Source organism: Lactuca saligna, chromosome 7 (genome assembly GCF_052625555.1).
Source record: "Lactuca saligna cultivar CGN05327 chromosome 7, ASM5262555v1, whole genome shotgun sequence".
NCBI lineage: Eukaryota > Viridiplantae > Streptophyta > Magnoliopsida > Asterales > Asteraceae > Lactuca > Lactuca saligna.
In genome coordinates, this window is record NC_136423.1 from 138,067,002 (window position 1) to 138,076,429 (window position 9,428).

Below are 9,428 nucleotides of genomic sequence, written 5' to 3' on the forward strand. Positions count from 1 at the left end.
AATGCCTCAAATGGAATCACAAATCACCACAAACGTTTGGAAAACTTTGAGAGAGTAGTATACTTTCTTGTGGAATCGGCCACCACTAAGTCTCACACAACAAGAGTCTACCCTTAGAGCCATATTTCTTGCATCATATGCTTCTTTATATAGTGTGCATGGTTAGGGTGAAACCCTAATAACCCATGTCTTTTCCTTTCCAAGGATCCATGGGTTAAAAGCTCCATGGATCATCCATGGACTTCCATATTATCTTAGCCCAATAACAAATGAGTATTAGCCCACACTATATAAAATATAATAGCCCATAATTTAATCAGTCTTCTTTTTAATCTCTAAATTAATTCATAATTAATTTAAGACTAAAACTAATTAAATAACATGACTTCATATTAATATATTATAACTTATAATATATTAATAAATCGTAAGTATACAATTCTCATAAAATTATCCATAAATCGTTTGGATGAAATGCAACCTAAATGGACCATGCTGGGTCGGGTCAAGTATGTACCAAATAAGTTATGAACTTAGACCCCTTATCCAACACGAATATGTACCAGTTGATGTTCATAATCAATCATTTCCCCATTATGGTTTAGCTAATCCATCCCCATAATAACCTTGCTCTTATGTAGAGGAATAGGAACATAATTGATTGGATACCGCTCACTGAACAAGTCCTGTACATAACCATGATGAACCCTCGATACCCGCACAAGACGATCATCAACAATCTCAACCTCTAATGCACTATCCAGCTCCCTTGGAGCAGCAAAAAACCTATTGCTGAGCGCAAGAGATACAAACCTATTGCTGAACCCTCAATACCCGCACAGGACGATCATCAACAATCTCAACCTCTAATGCACTATCCAGCTCCCTTAGAGCAGCAAAAAACCTATTGCTGAGCGCAAGAGATACAAACGGATTGGGTAGCCCCTGAATCAAACAATACCAAGAAATAGATATCGTTCATAAGAAACGATCCTAAAAGCAAAAAACACAGATATAAGCAGGAAAACCAACATAAATAAAGAGATAAGGAGAAGATACATACTGACAACACATCTGGTGTTGCACGAGCCTCCTCGGCTATCAGCTGAAATGCTCGGATCCTCACAACAGGCGCCTCTTCCTTGCACTGTCAACCATCTGTGATCCACAAGGTCACCGGAGTGGGTGCTGCAACTAATCCTACCACCGTTAAACTTGGACAATCACCCTTTTTATGGACCCTCTGATTTCAATGAAAGCAAATCAGATTTGATTCGTAGGTGGTGGTTGTGTAATCCCGACTAAAGTGTCAAGTCTTGTCGCAATTCTAACAGTTTGATCCACCACCCATGCAAGATCCATTGTGCATCTTCGTGTACTTGTCACAACGACCTTAGCCCTATTATCCTCTCGATCTTGAATCAAAAACCTTGGGCCTCTTACCCGAACCCTCAGAACCCTGAACCTGATCTGGATTCGACTTCTTCTCCATCTCCAAGTCAATATCCCTCACTGTGGCTCTTGCCACCATTTCATCCAATGTCCTGCGGCTAAATATACTCATAAACTATTTGATATCACTCCTCAACATATCGTGATATCTCGCCTTCTTCATTTCCTCATCCACCACATACTGCAGGACCAACAATAACCTCTCACGGAACATAGCGATGATCTCTGCCACTGCCTCAGTAGTCTGGAAAAGTTCCTAAAACTCCCTTGCTATCTGCTGGACCTCAATCATAGGTGCAAACTCATCCTAAAACCTCATCACAGAATCCTCCCAAATCATCGAATCAACCGCTTCACCTCCTAATGTGTACCTAACCTCCTCCTGAGCTTTGTCCTTCAGAAGACCAGAAGCAACTCTGACCTTTGCCCCTTCCGGGCAACAAATAGTATGGAAGGCATTCACGATATCAGCCAACCAACGCATGCTCACAATTAGGTTCTTCTTTCTGAAGAACTCTGGAGCCCCACATCGCCAAAACTCTCGGAAAGTCAAAGAGCGATCTCCCACCATCGCCACTATCTCAGAATGAAAAGCGCCCAAGCGCTCATCCAGAATCTCCAAGATACCCTCCTTGACCATACCAAATATCACAGGAGTGTGACACCCTAAATCAGGTATGGATTGAACCCTCAAAGAATTTATATTTTGTCATAATTGGTCCCTTAAGTACTTTGGGCATACTTATGGGTATGCTTAGCGTACTCTGCATGTAGGATCGCGGTGGGACTTTACGTACGCTGGGCGTACGCATCAGAGGGACAAAACCCTAAATCTCAGACTTATCCCTTATTTAAACATATTTTAGCCTTTTGGACCAAACCCTATCAACCTCTTTAGCCTTTTTTTCGTCTACCTTTAGATGAGATCTTGTGTGTGTGGGTTTTGAGCTTAAGGAGTGGGTTTTAATGGCCATTTTAGAGTTCTTTCAAGAAGAGGAAGTGGTCAAGAAAGCTTGACATGGTTTGGTGCTTCAAGAATATACATCTTGGTCTTCTTACAAAGCTTCTGGAGGTAAAAATCTTGAACCTTTCCACTTAAATCTCTAGATCTAGCTAGGGTTTTCTAGTTTTGTCCTTTTGGTTGATTTTGGACCTCCACTTGTGAGTTAAGCAACTCCAGAAGATGAGAATGATAGATTTGAGGTCCCTTGATCCTTTAGTATCGATAGAGTCTTGATGGGAGTTTTGGCCTCATGCATGGGTTAAAGGCCTTGGAAAGGTCTTAATGGAGGTGTTGGATGTATATGAGGCATGCAAAGGCATAAAGTTGCCAACTTTATTCCTTAGGACGTCTTAACAAACTTAGATCTGGCTTTTGGACGTAAAGGAATCAGGTATTAAGCACTTAATGGAGAAAGTTCTTAACCGGGTTGTACATTGGGCTTAACCCAGTGTACGTTGAGCATAGTCCCAGGACCGTAGTATGCTGCGCATACCAGGATGGTACGCCAAGCGTACGCATCATAGTTAGGCCCAAATCTGTTTTGGGCCTTTAAGCTATTGGTACTCATTTGGTTATTGTATATCATTATATTCTGGGAATTGCAAGTCTTTTCATCTGTTATGGGCCATAGACATATTGATTGGGCCTTATTGGGCCAAGAAGCCCATTAATGATCTTGGACTTGGAATTTGGTCCCCATTAACAAGGGAAGGATAATTGGGCCTCATGGAAGGATTTGGAGTTTGGGTTTCCTTTGGTTAATGATTAATATTATTATTCAGCACAGGAGGTTATAGACTGTTAGGAGAGCAACTTTTGTATTCAGCAGACAGAGGTGAGTCTTCTCACCATACCCATGGGTCTAAGGCATCAAGGTCGACCCATTATGTGATTATAATTTATGTATTAGTCAATCTGTGATTCAATATGATATGTAATTATGTGTTTTGCATGGAAGACCTCGGGGGGGCGGGGGGGGGGAGAGCCCATGGCATTGGATGTAAGACAATGTGTGGTAGCCCATGGCAGTCCTAGGTAAAGACCATGTGGGGTAGCCCATGGTAGTCCTAGGTAAAGACCATGTGGGGTAGCCCATGATATTCTTACAGGTTTTATATATGCATGGCTTATGTGATATGTGTGTATCTTTAATTAGCTAACAGGATATGTGTATGTATATTATGTGTGGTATCTCTCTTCAGCATACTCAGATATCATGACATCTGAGCCTACTCCGAAGCGAACTCAGGGCAAAACATCGCCCTCTTAGTAAACATCCTGGTGATCTCCGTCACCAACTCCAAATCCTGCTTCAGCTCAAGGAACTCCTGAGCCAACCTCTCCCTCTCGACCTACGGAACATAACGAGTGCTGAACATCTCTCTGAACTGATCCCATGAAACCGTAGCCCTCTGCGCATCCGAGTATGACCCCGTGGTCAATCTCCACCAATCCTTTGCCCCGAGCCTTAACAGGTTCAGAGCACACCTCACCCTCTGATCATCAGGGCATGAACACGTGAAGAAACACCCATCCACATCCGATAACCATCTCATAGCAACGATCGGGTCCTGAACTCCATCAAAGGTGGGAGGCTTCGTATTATCGAAGTCCCGATACTGAAAACCTCTACTAGCTCCTCCCCCTGCCACTGCTATAGCCGTTGTAGCCGTCACGGTAGCCGTCTCAGTGAGAGCCGCATATCGCTCATCAAAATACTCCACCATGGCGGTCTTGATCGACCCAAATAGTTCCGGTAGCTCGACCCGGAACAACGCAACAACCTCATCATGCAGGATCTCACGAATCCTCGCATCCAACTCGCACGTACTCATCTGTTCGATAACCTCGGGCGGTACTGACCCGCCCGGAATTCCCTCTCCTTCTCCTGATCCTGACCTGGATCCACTCTCAGCATGCCTCGAAATCTCCATATTGAAAATAAACCACAAAATCTTAGACACTTCCCACTATCCCGGGAACCAAATCTCAACCCAACCCTAGAGGTCATGGTTTCCCTGATACGCGTATGGGTCATGTGCTTTCAGTAGTACGGGCCCATACTACCTTCCACACCTACCCATTTTTGTATGAAGTACTACCACAACACCCTAGTAACAAATCTACATAGCAAGCGCTCGATCCTCCCTCCTAGAGGAACACTGGAAATCTCATACATAGGGAAACCCTAGGCTAGCAGGCATCATTAAAAAAGCAACATTATCATGAAATCCTGAAGATCCCTAGCCTAGTACTAGCATGCTATTCTATTAAAGCTCGAAACAAATATCATGTATGGTAATTTGGGGTTACTTACTGGCTCCGGCTAATCGTACCTCCGTGTCCTCTTTTTACTAACTTTGAAAACCATTTTAATTTCTCTTTTAAAAACTCTCCTTGATTTGAGACTGGATTCACACGAATGTTCCTCCAATTCACTCAAACCAAGGCTCTGACACCAACTTGTAACGACCAAAAATTTCAACAAAATTTAAACTTTTCAAAAACAACCCATTTTAATAATGTTATTACAAAAAGGTTTTCAATACATTTATTATCAGAGTATTCCCAGAACCATGTCATAAACATAAACACGAGGAGCGGTATGATCATGCCTTCGCCTTGCCACGGTCTCCTGAAGAACCTAAAAACATTCAAACCACAACTATAAGCCCGAAAGCTTAGTGAGATACCCCCAAAATACCAACCACATATACGCCCTTCTAGGCTACGACCTTCCGGTCCAAAACATATTGCCTTCCGGCCTATAACATAGTGCCTTCCGGCCCATAACATAAATAGCATACATAACATAATAGAACATAGAACATCCATGCATATCGGGTCTATTGTGTGACTGGTCCGCTGTATCGGCCTTCAATCCACCCTCAGTGTCTAGTCATGTCCTTCGAGTCTGCAGTGTGGTTGGTCCGCCCGCACCGGGCCTTCAACCCACTTGGTCCACTCTCTGAGTCTACAGTATGACTCGTCCGCCTGCATCGGGCCTTCAGTCGGCCTGGTCCACTCTCCGAGCCTCGACACGTCTGGTCCGCCCTCGTGGGGCCTACAGCCTATTCGGACCGCTCGCTGGGCCTTCGGAACAACCGGTCCGCCCTGGGTGTCTTGGCCTACAACACAAAGCAGGACCCGCCTCAACCCAACTCCAGTCCAAATAACCATGTGCACATAACATAATCATATAACAGTTCATATTCAATCAAACCGATCTATCAGATCACGTAACATAACATACTCTAAGTAGGATACCGACCTAACCGGTCACTAGCATAGCATCACCCTATATACCAGGATACCGACGTTAACCAGGTCTCTAACGAATACCATCCTAACTACCAGGATGCAAACATATCAAAGCAATAACATAACAATAGATACCCAGATCTCAATCCGATAAAGGGTCGACCTTGGTGCCTTAGACCCTGTTGATATAGTGAGGATAACTCACCTCACGAATGCTGATACTCTGAACTGAAGAAGCAGACTCTCGAATCACCAACTCACCGCAAATCCCGAACTAACCATCATAACAAAATAAACATTAGGTCAATCATACTTCCACTTACCGGGCCAAGACAAAAGTCCAAATCTCATACAAAGTCCAACATTAGCCCAATTTACCAAATTGGGTCCACTTCACCAAATGGGCCTAGAACCAATGTCCATAACAATAATTGGGCCTAAAATACTCTATCCATAAATTCCCAGACTTGGCCCAATAACCAACTGCCCAAACTCAAAAGCCCAAAATGAAAGTCCAACAGGAGGAGTACGCTGGGCGTACTGCAATGTTTACAAAAAGAAAATGGGGAACCGGCCCGCTACGCGGGGCGTAATCTAAGGCTACGCAGGGTGTAAACCTGATGCTCAACAATTCCACATAATGACTTAATGGTTTAAGCTCTTAAGCCCAAACTTCAGATCCCTAGGCCAAATATGATTAGAATCCATAAAGTCTCAAACTTTATCACTTGGGACGTCCATAAGCTCTTAATCCAAGGTCTAAATCCATTAAGACCTATATATCTCACACATGGAACAACTACAGCCCTTGGGACCTCGTTTTTCTCACTCAAGACCTCTCCAAAGGTCTGAAAGGACAGATAATATTAACTAATTCGATACATGCAACAAGGTGAGGAATTTTGGGACAAGAATGGTGTCAAAGCTTCAAAATACATAGATCTACACAATATGAATGTCAAGCAAGAAGCTTTATACCTCAAACAAGCTCCAAAGGATGGTATCTCTTCAGATCTACAAGCTCCAATCGTTCCTCTTCTTCCTTCAAAACTTCTCTTTTATCCTTCAAGCCTTTCTTTTGCCAAAATAAGCTTTGCAAGGTCAAACACACCCAATAATGGAGGGAATACAAGTCCTAGGGTTTTCTAAGGTTAAAGATGAGCATAAGGAGGCTAAGGGGTGAACCATCATGTTCCTTATATAGTGGCTGACCCTAAATTAGGGTTTGGAGTTTCTAAGAGTACGCTGGGCGTACCTCTAGTACGCTGGGCGTACTCATCTGGCCATCCCGCATACATCACACCATTACACTGGGCGTACGTCTAGCTTACGCTGGGCTTACCCAGTCAGACTTCAAAACACATGCATGCCATGCATGCATGGGACCCTTTTTCCACTTATACCACAAAGAGCTATAAACAATGATCAACTTCAAAACACCGCAACTCCTCTAATCTAAACCCGCTCCCAAATAACTTTACATTCATACGGGGGTGACGAGAAGCCCAATGCTTCTAACACATACACCAGCCGAAACCTTCTCGGGTGAAACTCCTTTCTCGTAAAAGGACACGAATTACCCTTCCTTTTAAATCTCAGGGACTCATAATTAAACACTTAAAGAACGGGTTGTTACACTATCTCTCTTTTAATGACATGTTTCGGGGACACTCTGATGATGTAAATAAAGTTGTAATGAATGTTGTTTTGAAAACAATTATGTTGGGATTTCATGGTTTATGCAATTGTGTTCTATTAATTAAAAATGAAAAATTTCTTTGAAAATTTGGGTCGTTACAAGGAGTTTGCTCAAGAATATTGTAGGTAATCTCTGCTAAAATGAACTCCCGCATCTGATCATCCATAAACCCAGCTCCAAATCCCGACCCGAACGATCACCGACAACAGAGCCACTATAAGAACCTCCTTGAGTGATTGCCATACTGAAAATAAACCGCTCAAACTATGAGAACACACACACACACACACACACACACACATATATATATATATATATATATATATATATATACACACACACATAAATCGAGGAATCACATATTCTACAAGCTCCATGGTATCATCATGACTTTCCTTGACTCGAATATGGATCCTCTGCTTCCAATAGTGTAGGCCCATACTACCTTCAACATTTATCCGTACTTTCCTCAAAAATGGCTCCGAATTCCCCAAGTCACTCTCTTATAAATCCCAACAATCCTCAATAAGACAAGGCTCTCGATACCAAATCGCCTCCTAGGTTTTCCTAGGGCTACCACCACGCCACTCTCTGCTATAAGTTGCAGAAGGAACTCCTCCTAACACCTTTTAACTAGTTTATGAATACAAGTACATACCACCAACACTAGATAATTCATCGAATGAAAGGTCTTACACTACAATGGTTGGACTCAAACAAGAGCTACACAATAGGGTTATACCTAACCTTATGAAATTTTCTAATCTAAGTAATATGTAGCTTAGCCTATTCGCTTACTAGTTAGTTGATGTTAATGGAAACTCCTAAAATCATAAAGCAAGCAACATACAAGCATTGAGCAACTGGAATCAAGGTAAAACCTAAACTAGGCATCCTATCACTAACTAATCAGTACTAGCATGAAAGTCTATTAGCTCATATAGTAGGCATATAAAGGAAACTCTTCTAGCATTCTATCATGCAATCCTGAGTAGAACCTTAGCCCTAATCTAGTATGCGATTCACAGATTCACAATTCAAAGCAAAGATAAAACATGTATGAAAATTTTGGGAAAACTTACTTAAGCTTGGTCGATTGCATACACCTTACCCGTTTCTTTTATTAGAAAAACACTTCTTTTTATGGAAAAACCTGTCAAACCCTCAATTTGAGTTCAGACATACCTGAGAATATTATTACACCTGCAGATTCGGGCTAATCAACTAAGATATAACAAGTGTTAAAAATGATTTTTTTTATTGAAGATTATTTAGGATAAATAATCTTAACCAAAGTAATAGTTATTTAAGATTATCTAGGATAAATACTCTTAACCAAAGTAATAGTTAGAGCCAATAACTGTAATCTATTTGACGTAATAAAGAAGATTTATATGAATATTATGTGTTTCATGATTATTATAATATAATAAAATAGGAAAAATCAATCGAATCGTCCGTAAGTCATAAAAATAAGTGCGCCAAAACATATATATATATATATATATATATATATATATATATATATATATATATATATATAATATTTAGAAAGTACATGTCTTCCCCAATCCCGAAAATATAAATTTCGTAGAAATCCGACTCCATATGAATTAGATATGATTTTTATAAGATATAAAAATCACCCGCACACAACGAATGTATGACATAAAAAGCTACGAAGAGAATGGTTGACTTTTAGCTAAATCCACCAAAAAGAAAATCGTAGCACTCTTTAAAATGAGAATTTTGAGAAAAAGAATGTCAAAAACGGAGTTTGTATGAGAGAGTTATGATTTTAGCAAAATCTTTTAATTTTATAAAAATATGGACAAAAAGATGAAGTCAAAATTAGCCTACGGAGTGTAAACGAAAGTAATAGATCTCATCAACGTTAGTTTAGTACAAATATCGTTTGATCCATTTAAAATAGTATTATCAAGGCATGTTTAGTCGTTTAAATAACTATAAGGTCATTAAGTAACAATAGATGGTAGTTTTTGAAAATTCAAT